Below are 18,042 nucleotides of genomic sequence, written 5' to 3'. Positions count from 1 at the left end.
TTCCACTCAAATCTTCTTTCCACCAGATCCAAATCCTATGAGAGAGAGTTGAGTGTTGGGGAGACTATCATTTGAAGCACAAGAGCAAGGAGTTCATCATCAACGCACCATTTGTTACTTCTTGGAGAGTGGTGTCTCCTAGATTGGCTAGGTGTCACTTGGGAGCCTCCGACAAGATTGTGGAGTTGAACCAAGGAGTTTGTAAGGGCAAGGAGATCGCCTACTTCGTGAAGATCTACCGCTAGTGAGGCAAGTCCTTCGTGGGCGACGGCCATGGTGGGATAGACAAGGTTGCTTCTTCGTGGACCCTTCGTGGGTGGAGCCCTCCGTGGACTCGCGCAGCCATTACCCTTCGTGGGTTGAAGTCTCCATCAACGTGGATGTACGATAGCACCACCTATCGGAACCACGCCAAAAACATCCGTGTCTCCAATTGCGTTTGAATCCTCCAAACCCTTCCCTTTACTTTCTTGCAAGTTGCATGCTTTAATTTCCGCTGCCTATATACTCTTTGCATGCTTGCTTGAATTGTGTGATGATTGCTTGACTTGTCCTAAAATAGCTAAAATCTGCCAAACTCTAAAATTGGGAAAAGGTTATGTTTTTATTGGTCAAGTAGTCTAATCACCCCCCCTCTAGACATACTTCAAGGTCCTCCATTAGCTTCCTCTCTAGTTGGTGTAGGCATCACGGGAACGGATTTCTTTGATGTGCTACTTTCCAATTCGAGGGAAGGTACGATTACCTCATCAAGTTCTACTCTCCTCCCACTCACTTCTTTCGAGAGAAACTCCTTCTCTAGAAATGTTCCATTCTTGGCAACAAAGATCTTGCCTTCGGATCTATGGTAGAAGGTGTACCCAATTGTTTCCTTAGGGTATCCTATGAAGATGCACTTCTCCGATTTGGGTTTGAGCTTATTAGGCTGAAGCCTTTTTACATAAGTGTCATGACCCCAAACTTTAAGAAACGATAGCTTAGGTTTATTGCTAAACCAAAGTTCATACAATGTCGTCTCAACGGATTTAGACGGTGCCCTATTTAATGTGAATGCAGCTGTATATAATGCATAACCCCAAAACGATAGTGGTAAATCGGTAAGAGACATCATAGATCGCACCATATCTAATAAAGTACGGCTACGACGTTCGACACACCATTACGTTGTGGTGTTCCAGGTGGCGTGAGTTGTGAAACTATTCCACATTGTTTTAAATGAAGGCCAAACTCGTAACTCAAATATTCGCCTCCGTGATCAGATCGTAGAAACTTTATTTTCTTGTTACGATGATTCTCCACTTCACTCTAAAATTCTTTGAACTTTTCAAGTGTTTCAGACTTGTGTTTCATTAAGTAGATATACCCATATCTGCTCAAATCATCTGTGAAGGTCAGAAAATAACAATACCCGGCGTGTGCCTCACCACTCATTGGACCGCATACATCAGTATGTATGATTTCCAATAAGTCATTGGCTCGCTCCATTGTTCCGGAGAACGGAGTTCTAGTCATCTTGCCCATGAGGCATGGTTCGCAAGTATCAAATTATTCATAATCACGTGATTCCAAAAGCCCATCTGCATGGAGTTTGTTCATGCCTTTACACCAATATGACCTAAACCGCAGTGCCACAAATATGTTGCACTATCATTATTAACTTTGCATCTTTTGGCATCAATATTATGAATATGTGTGTCACCACAATCGAGATTCAACAGAAATAGACCATTCTTTGAGGGTGCATGACCATAAAAGATATTACTCATATAAGTAGAACAACCATTATTCTCCGATTTAAATGAATAACCGCATTAAACAAGATCTAGATATAATGTTCATGCTCAACGCTAGCACCAAATAACAATTATTCAGATCTAAAAGTAATCCTCAAGGTAGATGTAGATGTAGTGTGCCGACGACGATCACATCGACCTTGGGACCATTTTCGACGCGCATCGTCACCTCGTCCTTAGCCAATCTTCGATTGATCCGTAGCTCCTGTTTCGAGTTACAAATATGAGCAACCGAACCAGTATCAAATACCCAGGTGCTACTACGAGTATTAGTAAGGTACACATCAATAACATGTATATCAAATATACCTTTGTTCACCTTGCCATCCTTCTTATCCGCCAAATACTTAGTGCAATTCCGCTTCCAGTGACTAGTCCCTTTGCAGTAGAAGCACTCAGTTTCAGGCTTGGGTCCTGCTTTGAGTTTCTTCCCGGGAGTGACAACTTGCTTGCCATTCTTCTTGAAGTTCCGTTTCTTTCCCTTGCCCTTTTTCTTGAAACTAGTGGTCTTGTTAAACATCAACATTTGATGCTCCTTCTTGATTTCTACCTCTGCGGCTTTGAGCATTGCGAAGAGCTCGGGAATTGTCTTATCCATCCCTTGCATGTTATAGTTCATCATGAAGCCTTTGTAGCTTTGTGGCAGTGATTGAAGAACTCTGTCAATGACACAATCAACTGGAAGATCAACTCCCAGTTGAGTCAAGTGGTTGTAATACCCAAACATTTTGAGTATGTGTTCACTGACAGAACTATTCTCCTCCATCTTGCAGTTATAGAACTTGTTGGAGACTTCATATCTCTCAACTCGGGCATTTGCTTGAAATATTAACTTCAACTCCTAGAACATCTCATATGCTCCATGATGTTCAAAACGTCTTTGAAGTCCCGATTCTAAGTCATAAAGCATGGCACACTGAACTATCGAGTAGTCATCAGATCGAGCTTGCCAGATGTTCATAACATCAGCATCTGCTCTTGTAGTAGGCCTTTCACCTAGCGATTCGTCAAGGGCATAATTCTTCTGTGCAACAATGAGGATAATCCTCAAGTTATGGACCCAGTCCGTGTAGTTGCTACCATCATCTTTTAACTTAGCTTTCTCTAGGAATGCATTAAAATTTAGGGGAACGGTAGCATGGGCCATTGATCTACAATATAGATATGCAAATACTATCAGGACTAAGTTTCATGATAAATTAAGTTCAATTAATCAAATTACTTAAGAACTCCCACTTAGATAGACATCCCTCGAGTCATCTAAATGATACATGATCCAAATCAACTAACCATGTCCGATCATCACGTGAGATGGAGTAGTCATCAATGGTGAACATCTCTATGTTGATCATATCTACTATATGATTTACGTTCGAACTTTTGGTCTCCAGTGTTCTGAGGCCATGTATGTACATGCTAGGCTCATCAAGTTTAACCCGAGTATTCTGCATATGCAAAACTGTCTTACACCCGTTGTATGTGAACGTAGAGTCTATCACACCCGATCATCACATGGTGTCTCAAAACAACGAACTGCCGCAATCGTGCATACTCGGGGAGAACACTTATACCTTGAAATTTAGTGAAGGGATCATCATATAATGCTACCATCGATCTAAGCAAAATAAGATGCATAAAAAGATAAACATCACATGCAATGAAAAATATGTGACATGATATGGCCATCATCATCTTGTGCTTTTCATCTACATCTCCAAAGCATCGTTGTGATCTCCATCGTCACCAGCTCGACACCTTGATCTCCATTGTTCGTCGTGGTCGTCTCGCTAACTATTGCTTCTACAACTATCGCTAACGCATAGTGATAAAGTAAAGCAATTACATGGCATTTGCATTTCACGCAATAAAGAGACAACCATAAGGCTCCTGCCGGTTGCCGATAACTTACAAAACATGATCATCTCATACAATAATGTATATCACATCATGTCTTGACCATATCACATCACAACATACCCTCCAGAAACAAGTTAGACGTCCTCTACTTTGTTGTTGCCAGTTTTACGTGGCTGCTACGGGCTTCTAGCAAGAACCATTCTTACCTACGCACAAAACCACAACGGTGATTTATCAAGTTTGCTATTTTAACCTTCGACAAGGGCTAGCCGCAGTCAAATTCGATTCAACTAAAGTAGGAGAAATAGACACCCGCCAACCACCTTTATGCAAAACTAGTTGCATGTTTGTCGGTGGAACCGGTCTCATTAACGTGGTCATGTAAGGTTGGTCCGGGCCGCTTCATCCAACAATACGGCCGAATCAGAATAAGACAGTGGTGGTAAGCAGTATGACGATCACCGCCCACAACTCTTTGTGTTCTACTCGTGCATATCATCTACGCATAGACCTGGCTCATGATGTCACTGTTGGGAACGTAGCATGCAATTTCAAAAAAATTCCTACGATCACACAAGATCTATCTAGGAGATGCATAGCAACGAGAGGGGGAGAGTGTGTCTACGTACCCTCGTAGACTGAAAGCGGAAGCGTTTGACAACGCGGTTGATGTAGTCAAACTTCTTCTCCGACCGATCAAGCACCGAACATACGGCACCTCTGAGTTCTGCACACGTTCAGCTCGATGATGTCCCTTGAACTCTTGATCCAGCAAAGTGTCGAGGAAGTAGATGAGTTCTGTTAGCATGACGGCATGGTGACAGTGATGGTGAAGTGATCTGTGCAGGGCTTCGCCTAAGCACTGCGAGAATATGACCGGGTGTGTAAACTATGGAGGGGGGCGCCGCATACGGCTAGGAATCAATGTTGTGTGTTCTAGCAGTGCCCCCCATATATATACGTCGGAAGGGAGGGGAGCAGGAAGGGGCGCCCCAAGTAGGATGAATCCTACTAGGGCTCCTCCCCCAATTCGGCCTCCCCCTTCCATAAGTTCCGTAGGGGGAAGGAAAGAGGAGGGAGGAGGGAAGGAAGGGGGAGGCTGAATCCCTCCACTTCTTTCTCTCTTCCCCTTGCTGGCTGCTGTGTTTCCCCTCTTGGCCCATTAGACCCATATCTTTTGCCGGGGGTGCCCGGAACCCCTTCCGGTGACCCAATATGTACCCGGTACCCCCCCCCCCCGGAACACTTCTGGTGTCTGAATACTATCGTCCTATATATCAATCTTTACCTCTCGACCATTTCGAGACTCCTCATCATGTCTGTGATCTCATCCGGAACCCCGAACAACATTCGGTCAACAAATCACATAACTCATATAATACAAAATCATCATCGAACGTTAAGCGTGCGGATCCTATGGGTTCGAGAACTATGTAGACATGACCGAGACACTTCTCCGATCAATAAACAATAGCGGAACCTGGATGCTCATATTGGCTCCTACTTATTCTACGAAGATTTTTATCGGTCGAACCGTTATGACAACATACGTTATTCCCTTTGTCATCGGTATGTTACTTGCCCAAGATTTGATCGTTGGTATCTTCATACTTAGTTCAATATCATTACGGCGAGTCTCTTTACTCATTCGGTAATATATCTCCCGCAACTAACTCATTAGTCACTTTGCTTGCAAGGCTTCTTATGATGTGCATTACCTAGAGGGCCCAAAGATACCTCTCTGATACTCAGAGTGACAAATCTTAATCTTGATCTATGCCAACCCAACAGACACCTTTGGAGATACCTGTAGAGCATCTTTATAGTCACCTAGTTACGTTGTGATGTTTTATAGCACACAAGGCATTCCTCCTGTATCTGGAAGTTGCAAAATCTCACAGTCGGAGGAACATGTAATTGACATGAAGAAAGCAATAGCAATAAAACTGAATGATCAAAATGCTAAGCTAATGGATGGGTCTTGTCCATCACATCATTCTCCTAATGATGTGATCCCGTTATCAAAATGACAACTCATGTCCATGGCTAGGAAACCTTAACCATCTTTGATCAATGAGCTTGTCAAGTAGAGGCTCACTACGGACACAATGTTTGTCTATGTATTCACACATGTATATAGGTTTCTGATCAATACAATTCTAGCATGAATAATAAACATTTATCATGAATAAGGAAATATAAAATAAAAACTTTATTATTGCCTCTAGGGCATATTTCATTCAGCCTCGGGAGTCTTCTGGCCCACTTCGATGCTTCGGGAGTCTCTTTTGGTCCATACAAAATCACCATAAATTTGCAGCCCATTCCGAGAACTTTTATTTCTGCACAAAAAACGACATCACAGTAGTTTTGCTGAAAACAACGTTAGTCCGGGTTAGTTCTAATAAAATCATACCAAAATCATATAAAATTGTTGTAAACATGGCATGAATACTCTATAAATTATAGATACGTTGGAGACGTATCACTTACCAGCAAGCTTCTCACTGAACTCCTTGCAAAACTCCTCAATGTGTGCTTCCAGGCCGTTCTTCTTGTTAGTCAGCGGCGTGACCTTCTCCTCCAGCGTGTTCTTCTCCTGGGTAGAGGCACTAATGGATGCCTTGAGGTCCTTGATCTCCTCCTCCAGCTTGCCGACTGAAGCCAACTTCTCATCGGCAAGCTTGGTCTTGGTCCTTGCTTCCTTCTGGCTTCTGGGCCAACGCCAGATCCTTATCCTTGTTCTCCAAAGCTTGCTTCATGGTTTCTAAGGAAATAGAAGTCATGAGTCTCATTACGAGTTGGGTATTCCTGCTACGAACATCTGGTGGAGCGGAATGACTCGGATCAAAAAGGAAAAATAGTATGGCACTACTGAACAGTGGAAATGACTCACCTCCAAGGGTTGTTTTCTCCTTCTCCAGTCGGGCGCTCTTGAGCCTCTCAGCCTCCAAATCAATTCGAAGGGATGTCACCTCCTTATCCATTTTAGCGTAGTGGGATCCCATCTCACAAGTCCTCTGCAACATGCAAGAAACAGTCAGTCGGAAGACCCAAAAGAGAAACCAAAGTGTTAACTCACGAACGTCCAGGCGAACACTACCTAGTGGATAAAGTTAGACCAGTACCAGATCCTGAAGTACCCTTGGACTACCCACTCGGTCACATCCCCCAAGGGAAACAAGCTCGACCAATACCAAATTTGGCCAAGTACACTCCGGTCACTGGGTCAACCCGGCACCCCCAGGAGGAACAGGCTCGACCAATACCAAATCATGAAGTACCCTCCTATATACCCTCACTTGGCCAGCTTCCGAGTCGGCAATGAATAATATAGAGAACAACAATGCCAAACGATCTGCTTCATTTGGCCGACTTCCGAGTCGGATATGAAGAAGATCCTACCTATTATCTCACCAACACACAAGTGTCACCGAATGAACAACTAATGACGGTTCTAAAGACTACCACCAATTGCCTGCAATCGGCGGCAGTCTTGGGGACTACACCCAGTGGGTGCACTCAATGTGCCCCCACTGGAAAGTGACTCGTTGATTAGCTAAAAACCCTACAAACAGCCTCAGGGCGAAAAGGCCACAAGTTCTAAGACTACCGCCAATTGCACTAGTCAACGGTAGCCCTGGGGACTACACCCAGTGGGTGCACTCAGTGTGCCCCCACTGGATCATGTCATCTTGACTACGCTCTGTCCAGAGTCCGAGTGAACACAAGCAAAATTCAACAAAAGTTTAAAGACTCCTGCCTACTCACTCCAGTCGACAGGAGCCTCGGGGACTAGACCCAGTGGGTGAACTCAGCGTGCCCCCACTAGATCATGAACACCCAATGGGTGTGCCCTACGCAAACCCACTGACAGAAATCCTACTACAAGAAGAAAATAAGCTTCGAAACTTTGACTGAAAATGGTACTCACAATGGTACTTACTCGGACATTGGTCTCTAGTGTCGCTAGCATCATAAGCCTCCTTCAGCCGGCTGCACATCAACCCCGCCTGGATCAGAGCCTCCTTGCTTGCTCCCACCTGATCCTTAGGGACATGGTACAGGGGGAAGGAGGTAGTTGGGGCCGTCGGAGTCGCTGATGGTGGATCACCACTGATCCACCTGGAGGAGTATGGGTAGATCCTGCAGGCGGCACCACCGCTGAAGAAGATGTTGAACCAGCTTGAGCTAGAGGACTCAGCCTCACAGTCTTTGCGGTGGCCTTCGAAGGAGAAACATGGGGCGCTCAGCGGGGAAATGCATCTGTCATTGGCACGTCAACACTCAGCGCACCCTCCCTAATAGGATTTGGATTGGACGGGTCAGCCATCTTGTCATCGTCCAGCTAGATAACTTCAGGCGGAGCTACATGAACCAAAGAGATTGTTAAAGCTCAATTGGACAAGGCCTAACCATTCGAGACAGTCATCACAACGTACCTTTGGAGGTGGCGATATCCGCCGCATCAGCATCACTCGGACCCGGCTTGCGAGTTTGTGGGTCCGCCGAAGTTGTCGAGGTGTCGTTACTACAAAGTTCACTCGATCAACAGCCGAATCAATGCAAAAACAAACAATGAATTGACGAAGAGCACTCACGTTAAGGCCACGGGCACTGCCACCTTGATTTGAGGCACCGCGACCTTCCGGGGCTTGGAAGAAATCTACTTGGGCAACTTTGGCTACTTCTCTGCCGAGCTCTTAGCCTCAGCATGAGCGCGCTTGGAGCTCCGAGTCGCCCAGCCAGAAATAGTCGGTTGTGGATCCCCACTCGCCTTCCCCTTCGGATCATGTAGCGCCTTGGAGTGAGGTTCATTGGGAGCCTCATAAGACAGAGAGGACTCTGCCTCACTCCCCTCCTCAGAGATCTCCTCCTCGTCGCTCACCTCCTCATCATCACTCTCGTCGTCATCAAGCCTCTCCGAGTACTATTGCTCAGTGTCACTCGTCACGTCTTCGGGTGACCGGTCCACCACCGGGATCCTGGAGATCAAGTTCTGAAAATCCTGAAAGGCAAACACATAACAGCACAGGATTAGCTACACAAGAGGCATCGTATGATCAAACTGACTGAGTAACAAGCGATTACCTTAATGGGCGACAAGTCCTTGTGGAAGGCTGGCACCAACCAAGCCCCCATGGGTTGTCCCGAGCACAGGTGGTGGCCTTGATCTTGGCCCCCACCTCCTTCTCGGTGAGCTCCTCAGGGTGCACTCGGGTGGGGTCACTTGGCCCCTCATATAGTCACACAGGGTGAGCCCTAGCTTGGAGTGGCTGGATGCGCCAAGTGGAGAAGGTCTCCAACAAATCCATGCCGTTCACTCCAGCTTTTACGACTCCAATCAACACACTAGACAAGATATTGACACCCACCTTCTCCTTCACCATAGTAAGGGACGCCGGAGCTCGTACTCGCTTAGACGAATATGTCGGGAGGCCCGAATGATTGTTAGCATTGGGGACATCCCAGTAGTAGAACCAGGTCCCCTACCACCCCTTGACGGAGTCAGGAAAGCTCATCTTTGGGCTCCCCCCCCCCCGTGAACCTGGATGCCCAGGCCCCTGCATAGCTGGGTGACGTTAGTTTTATCACCAGTCAGTGAGTCTTTCTTCACGGTCATTACCCGACAGGTGAATATGTACATGAAGAGGCCCCAGTGGGGGTGGCAACCCAAGAAGTTCTCACAAAGAGAGATGAAAGTCGAGAGATAAATGACAACGTTAGGGGGAAAGTGATGGAGCTAAGCACCGAAGTACTCGAGAAACGCTCGGAAAAAGGGGTGGGGAGGCATCGAGAAACCCCCGCTCGATGTGGGTGACGAGCAGGACACGCTCGTCCTCCTAAGGCATCGACTCGACCTCCCGCGCGCCCAGGCGACTCCATCCTTCGTGCGGAATCAACCCCTCTTCCACCAACTCCTCTAGTCGCCGAGCAGGGACATGCGATGGGATCCAGCCCCCGTCGCACTACCGACCGCCGATCCGGAGCCAGAGGAGGTGGCCTTCCCCGCCTTCTTCGCCTTCTCCACCTTGGTCGTGGAGCCCTTTGTCATTGAACGCACTCGAGAGGAGGAAGGAAGCAGAGGAGTCGGAGTGAGGAGAAGGGGATCTGAGGGACGAACCTCTATTTCCTGATCTTTTATATCGCCAGAAAAAATCTCCAGCCGGATCTCCCATCGCGAATCCCTGGATTGATGGCCCGCACGAAGGGGCTTTGCACAGAGCAGGCGTAACACATAGCGAAGATCATGCATGCAAATTGAGGAGCCATGCCCCCACTTTCCCGCTAACACACGACGTCATTGCTTCAGCGCGCGAACACACAAATTCAAATCCTGAGATTTCCGGGACATATCAAGTCGATTGATTATCCGCGATCCCTTTCCTAAAGGGCGCACGTTAGTCCAACTGACTACCCTCTGCGGGGACCCGTGCGCTTGGCCACGTTAAACACCCAACTGAAGTCTTCTTTAGGATTGTTATGTGACGAGCTTGACGCCCCTCCGCGGGTCCACTTGGCCCTCTCAGTAGGCTCCAAGGCGCATGACTCGTAAACCTGGACCCGTAGAAGGCATGCGCTAACGTTCCCCTGGGATAATGAGTGGCATCTCTCCAGAGAGTCAGACCACGCGCCGGCGTCGCCACTCGGGTTGTGATGGCATGCCCCCACTCAGGCCTCAAGTCTACCTCCTCCAAGAGACCAAACAAATGCCACCAGGTTTTTTCTCGATGATCGACAACACCCGGTTATCTGGGTAGAAGTAAATTCCAGAATCCGTTGTGTTTTCGTCCAAGGAACAACGAGCCACGATTCGAAAGCATATTCCGAGTGCCCCCGCGACACTCGGGCTTAACCGAAGGATCGGTTTGTTTGTCCTACAAAATCTCAACCGATTCGGGGGCTAATGATGTGGTCACCTATTACAGGTAGGGTCAAGGACCCATCATTTGGGACCCACATAGGGCCCATCACCATCATGGGCAGGTCACTGGGCCGTGCCAAAATTTGGATGCATACATCGGGAAGTTCACTCGGACGGTTCTGCAGCACTCGGACAATCACATGTCACTCGGCCAATGGACCACACTTGGACATAGAGGATAGGAGGACGCCGTGGAAGCTGCAACGATCGAGGAATCATAAGTCATCCACTAAATAGGGTTATAGCTACCGTTACCTGTAACTGTTCTAGTAAGGACTCATTACACTATTAACTGATTCATTCGATGACATTCAATGCACCGACGGTGTGGGAGACATGGGGCTACACGCACTCTATATAAGCCGCACCCATGTCCATAGCCAGGCACGTTCAATCTCTGTAACCATACCCATCAAATCAAAGAAAGCCTCAGGGCACGAGACGTAGGGATTTTACCTCCACCGAGAGGGACCTAAACTCGTTAAACATCGAGTGTTACACCTGCGCCGTAGCTAGTCTCTACCTGTTATTCATACCCCTAGTACTCATTGTCAGGATCAAAACCCCGACAGGGTCTGGCACCTGGCTCCGACAGGAATGTAACTCGTGGCCCGGAGCCCCTTGATGGTGCCCTCCGTGACATTTGAGGACACCCACTTGCCCTTCAGCTCAACGTCAACCATCGCTGGTGAGGGGATGTGGGCACAGGGATGAGCTTAGAGGCTTGGGAATGGCTCGGGTGTTGGAGCTCTGAAGGCTTTGAGCGATGGCGCAAGAGATGGAAGCGTGGGAGAAAGCGGGATTACCACTCCTTGCTTTTATAGGCCAGTAAAAGACCAAGAGTCCCCTGACCGCACCGAATAAATCGCCATGTTCCAACCTTCCGTGCCATTATGCATGCATGGGGTGAAATAGTTCATTGATGATATCCCCTGAAAAACAGAGCACGATCTCTGGATTGATGATATGTGCCAATGAGGGAGCTGCCGCATGCCGCGATTCGAGCTATAATAGCTGGCTCACTTACCATAGGCGGTGATGGTTCGGTAAAAGTTGTCAGGCAAGAGCCACCGTTCACACCTACGCGACAAGCCTTTGAAGCTAAGTTATCTCAAGACTTTGGGCGCCAAAGTATGAGCTTTAAAACATGTGGTCGGTGGGAAATCCAGTTAAGGGAAGGTCCAAAAATTGCTTTGAATGAGAAAGACCTCGGATCTAAATGAAGGTCAGCTGAAGAAAGAACTGGCCTGCCAAGCCGAAGAATTCAAGCCGGAAACATGGGTCCAAGGATGGAACTTACGTCCTCGACTTCGAAGACAAGTTCAGGGGATATTGACGGTGTCCTGGACTATGGGGTTTCAACCTATGTGACCCACAGTCCATGGGCCAAGCTTAAGGCCCACCGATCTCAGCAAGGAAGGACTCCAGAAGCCTCGAATCCTGGTGTGATCAAGACAGACACTGTCGAAGACTTGGCGTATACTTCAAGGCCAACTCCAACTATCGGCGTGTTTATTCCTAGTTGGCAACAGACCATATGTAACTCTAGGCCCCCTGGTGCCTATATAAGTCGAAGGGTTTAGTCCGTAGAGGGACAATCGCAATTACCAGCCTTAGGGTTTAGTACACAACATACGATCTCAAGGTAGATTATCCTGTACTCGATCCTCCATCATCAATATAATTAGAGCAACATGTAGGGTTTTACCTCTTCGAGAGGGCCAGAATTTGGGTAACCATTGTCTCCCTTGTCTCCTGTTATCCATCATTCCTGATCCACAGCTCGGGACTCCCTACCCAAGATCTACCGGTTTTAGTATCGATACTACGATTGATCCCCTATAGCTGTGGGTCATCAGTAGTAGATGTGCATATAGATCAAGAACATCATGGATTTGAGCCCATATCTCAATAGTGTTGAAGTTGATCATCGAGGGCTTTGTCACGCCATCATACGTCTTTATGATCACAACATTGCCTCGGAAGTGCCATGATCCATCATGCATCACTCCCTCACAGTCCCACAGGCAGGAATCCTGGATTGTATAGAGATTATCTTCCAAAGGCGTGAACTTTGCCGCCTACAAGGATCCCATGCTGCACGCATATCGTGTAAACCCAAAACTGACTATTGTTACCAGAGTGCACCCTTGCTAGAGCAATCCAACGCGACGCGTGTGGAGGAGCTTCCTTCTCATTGAACACCATGTCGTCCACATCCTCTCCCCTCAATCCCAATCTAGACATGAGCTTCGCAACATCATCCACTGAACTCTCACCACCGGATCCTGATGCCGCTTCAGAAGCCATCTAGAACCCTAAACCGACGAACAGATCTGGCCTTCTCGAAGAAACCCTAGCCCTTCACACCCCCAACAACCTCCCCAAGACCGGGTGGCGATCCCAGGGATCGTCCCTCGATCGGTCTGAGGTCGACAGTGTGGAGATTGAAGGCAGTGGAGTTCAGAACTCGATGGCGGCGAAAAGATCTCCCCGGGAGGAAGACTAGCCCTAGCTAGAGGAAAAAGGATAACGTTTTTTCCTTCTTTTTTTGAGACAATGATAGCATTTTTTCTGGCTTCCAATAATTGGATACCCCTAGAAAACCAAAAAATGGGCTGAGAGATTAGTGTGACGAGGACGAGGGAGGGGCAGGGCGAGACGTACAGGTCCGAAACGTCGCCAAAACTCGCCCCCCCGAAAGAGATCATCGCAGGAGGCAGGCCTGGATTCAGAGGCAGAGGAGGACGATGTGACCAGCCCCCTCAAAACGGCTGCAACGGGAACGAGGTCAGAGAGTAAGTGGGGGCTCGACGCAACCTAGATGCAGCGATGTCGGAGAGTGCCAACGCAGCGGCACTGATGGTTCGGCTGGGCTCTACGGCTATATCACATGAGGCCCAAAATTTGGCTCTTGCTGGCACCGCCCAGGGTGCAACCCCACCGCTACCCCCGGCGTATGTCTCACCACGAGATGTCAAGAAACAAAGGAAGGGCCGCTCTCCCTCAAAGAAGAGCAATGACAAGATGGAGACATTGGCGGGCTCCGACCAGGGGGTCCGCCAGGCCCAATGAAAATACTAAGTTGGAACTGCCGCGGGATAGGCGATCCCGCGACAGTTCGCGAACTCCGTGATCTCCTTGAGATCAGCTCGCCATCTATCCTTTGTTTAGTAGAAACTCAGTTACAAAAGGCTCGTGTTGAGGGTCTTCGTTCTTCCTTAGGTTTTGATTTCAGCTTTGGTGTTGGTAGTGCTGGTCGCAGCAGCGCCATTTGTATCTTTTGGAAAACCTCTATTGATGTTGCAATAAAGAATTATTCAGAGTATCATGTGGACACCTGGGTTACTGAACCAGGCAGGGAACTATGGAGGTTGACGTGTTTTTATGGAGAAGCAACAAGAAGTTTGCAGTATAAAACATGGAACACAATGACGAGACTAAGGGGGGGAGAGTACCCTCCCATGGATGTGCATAGGTGATTTCAATGAGATCTTGAGAGTTGATGAACAACATGGCCCTAATGAACGGGATAGTAGCCAGATCGAAGCTTTCAGAGAAGCGGTGGATGTGTGTGGTCTTGCTGATCTTGGTTACAGGGGCCTAGACTGGACTTGGGAGAAAAAAGTGGCTGGTGGTCACTATTGCAGAGTTTGTCTGGACCGAGCTTTAGCAACAGCTTGTTGGTCAGGACTTTTTCCTTTCGCCACTATGGAACACCTCACGGCAGCCAAGTCCGACCACTGCCCAATACTGTTGGATACTGATCTGGTGGACACAAGTGTTAGAGCACGACAAAAACAATTCCGATACGAGTGTATGTGGGAGCGGGACCCAGGATTTGGAGATGTGGTCACCGATTCTTGGAATGCTACCGGCCGAGCATCGACTGTTGCTGATTTATCGCAGAAACTGGCCTCGGTCGCCGGCACTCTACAGCGCTGGGGTCGCACCACTTTCGGTGCAGTCCGGGCGGAGCTGCGGGCGCTGCGGGCACAGCTGCAGGACCTGCTTGCTATGCCCAACCGAGTCGGCCCATCTGATGAGGAAAAAAGGGTCGAAGCTCCGATGACCGAGTTATGTCTGCGGGAGGAGATTATGTGGCGTCAACGAGCCCGTATTCAATGGTTGGCTGAAGGTGATAGCAATACCAAGTTCTTTCATCACAAAGCTAGTGCAAGGAAGGTCCACAATCGTATCACAGAACTGCAGCGGGTGGATGGCTCTGTAAGCAAAGACGAGCATGAAATGGCTAGCATGGCCACGACCTTTTATAGTAACTTGTATGCTTCCGAGAATACGGTTGGGATAGAGGAAGTCTTGTCTCATATACCAAGGAAAGTGGATGATGCCATGAACAATATTCTGACGGCTCGTTACACAACGCCGAGGTCAAGGAGGCTCTCTTTCAAATGTTTCCTACAAAGGCTCCTGGACCCGACGGCTTCCCTGCACATTTTTTCAATGGCATTGGGATCTATGTGGTGAGGAGGTAACCGATATGGTGCTACATGTTCTGAGTGGAGAGGATTCCCCGGAGGAGATAAACAAAACGTTCATTGTCTTAATACCCAAGATCGCAAGTCCAAAAAACTTAGGACAGTTTCGACCGATCAGCCTTTGTAATGTGATTTTCAAGATTGCATCAAAGGTCCTGGCCAATCGGCTCAAACTTATTCTCCCCGATATCATCTCAGAAGAACAGTCGGCATTCGTACCTAGTCGTCTAATCACCGACAATTTTATCTCAGCCTATGAGTGCCTACACTACATGAAAACAAGGAAGCTCAAGGGAAACAGGTGGTGTGCTCTGAAACTTGATATGATGAAAGCCTATGATCGTCTAGAGTGGAATTACTTGGAAAGGGTTATGTTAAAATTGGGGATCAGCCCAAAGTTCACAGAAATTGTGATGAGGTGTGTCTCTTCAGTATCCTTTTCTGTTATCTTCAATGGAGGGAAACAAGAAGACTTCACACCATCGCGCGGTTTGAGGCACGGAGATCCTATATCTCCATATCTTTTCCTACTGGCGGCTGAGGGCCTTTCATGTTTGTTGAAATCCATGCTTCCAACTGAGAGGATACCAGGCATCACGGTGGCAGCAGGTGCACCGGAGGTAAACCATCTTATTTTTGCAGATGATAGCCTTCTTTTCTTTAATGCTACACCGGAGATGGCAAAACGGGTGGATGATCTTCTGCAAAGGTATTGCTCTACTTCGGGTCAACGTATAAATAAAGATAAATCATCCGTCTTTTTCAGCAAGGGCTGTGCTGAATTCGTGAGACAGAAAATCAAGCAAGTTTTGGATGTTCCGAATGAGCAGCTCTCTGAGAAATATCTTGGTCTCCCCTCTGATGTAGGCCGGGCTAAAGAGGGTGCTTTCAAGTATTTGAAAGATAGAATTTGGAAGCAAATTCAAGGTTGGATGGAGAAAACTTTGTCCGTTGGGGGCAAAGAGGTGCTTATTAAATCTGTTGCCCAAGCTATTCCTACCTACTCCATGGCCTGTTTCAAACTGCCTAGAGGATTATGCCAACATATTAACGGGCTGCTATGTAAGTTCTGGTGGGGCTCAAAAAAGGGAGAAAGAAAGACTGCCTGGGTCTCTTAGGAAGTCATGACACAAGCAAAGTTCATGGGAGGAATGGATTTTCGAGATATCGAGCTTTTTAACCTGGCATTACTGGTCAGGCAGGCCTGGCGCCTCCTACAGGAACCCACCTCTTTGAGTGCGCGGATCCTCAAGGCTGTCTTCTACCCTTCTTCCACCATCCTTGATGCAGAAGTGGGAAATCATCCTTCACAAGTTTGGCGATCCATAATTGAAGGCAGAGACACTTTGAAGTTGGGACTTGTGAAACGGATTGATTTGGGAGAGGACACAAACATATGGATTGACAATTGGATTCCACGTGATTTTAAGCTTCGGCCGGTTTGCCCAAAGTCCTTGAACCCTCCTCACAACGTATGGGACCTTATTGATTCAGTTAACATGACATGGGACCGAGATGTCCTTGATCAGCACCTCTTCCCCATGGACGTCGAAGCAATTCTTAATATCCCATTAAGCTCAAGAGTCCGTGATGATTTCTGGTCTTGGCATTATGAGAAAAGGGGTGTTTTCACAGTACGGTCTGCATATAGACTCTTGGCCTCCACAAAGCAACAGCGGACGGACTGGTTAGAGCATAACAACGGCCACTCGTGCCTCGAGTCGGACCGCCGATCTTGGACAAAGTTGTGGGGAGCTTCGGTCCCTCCAAAGTGAGAATTTTTGCATGGAGATTGGCCAAATCTTCCATCCCTACAGGAGAAGTTCGCAAGCACCGGAGCACGGCTGAAACACCGGAGTGCGCCTTATGCAAAGTGGCAGTGGATACGTGGCGTCATTCGTTCTTTGATTGCAAGATGGCGAGATGCGTTTGGGCACTAGCTGATGAGGATCTCACGGAAACCATTGTCTCGAACCAGACAGACGACGCAAAGCTGTGGATGTTGTGGCTCGTTGATACTCTTCCTTCGATGGAGATTGCGCGCGTCCTCGTGACGATGTGGGCTATTTGGTGGGCACGACATCGAGCTATCCACGATGATCAGTACCAAAGTCCACTAAGTACGCACATGTTCATTGAGAAATTCTTGTCAGAGCTGGAGGCGATCCCCGGCGAGAAGGAACGACCCAGGGACCGAACTGCAAAATCCAAGGACATGCATGCTACGGCCAGGGATGTGACGCCCGGATAGTTAAGCTACAGTGAACCTCCGCTAATGATGCCACGTCACCTCGAATTACTGTTTATAAACTCGCGCCAGTTCGAAACCTAGTTCAAACTTTAAAAATTAAGCAAACAATAAAAGTTTTCAAATCTTAAAACTAAAATGTTCGGGGTGAACCAAATATTACATAGGTAATTATGATGGAGAAACCATACCTTTATAAGATATTTAAATACTATAAGATAATTGAAAAAGTAGTGAAAACTATTATTTATATACTTTTAAATATTAATTAATTATGAAACTAATTTAGCTTGGGTAGCAAGCTAATGTGGCATTGGCATATTTGTTAACAGCAAATTAGGCGCCATTATAGTATTTTACTAAAACAAAAATAAATGGAAACTAAAAGAAAACATAAAAGAAAATAAATAAAAAAGAAGAAAATAAATAAAAAAGAAGAAAATAAATAAAAGAAAGAAACTAACAAAACAAAAGAAGAGGGAACCCCCTCCCACGGCCCACTGGCCCAGTTGGCCGGCCAGCCCACCTGGCCCAGCCGGCCCACCCCGCCGGCTTAACCCCCCACTCCCCCCAGGCCAACCCTAGCCGCCACCCACTCCCTCCCCCTCGTCCCACTCCTCCCTCGTCCTTCCCCGATCTAGATCGGGGCAACCCCCGATCCCATCGGCGCCCCACGCTCCACCACACCCCCGCGATCCCCACCTCTCCTCTCGCCCCACT

The sequence above is a fragment of the Triticum dicoccoides genome, chromosome 7B (genome assembly GCF_002162155.2).
Source record: "Triticum dicoccoides isolate Atlit2015 ecotype Zavitan chromosome 7B, WEW_v2.0, whole genome shotgun sequence".
NCBI lineage: Eukaryota > Viridiplantae > Streptophyta > Magnoliopsida > Poales > Poaceae > Triticum > Triticum dicoccoides.
The sequence above is the reverse complement of the archived record's forward strand: the minus strand, read 5'-3'. Positions refer to the sequence as shown.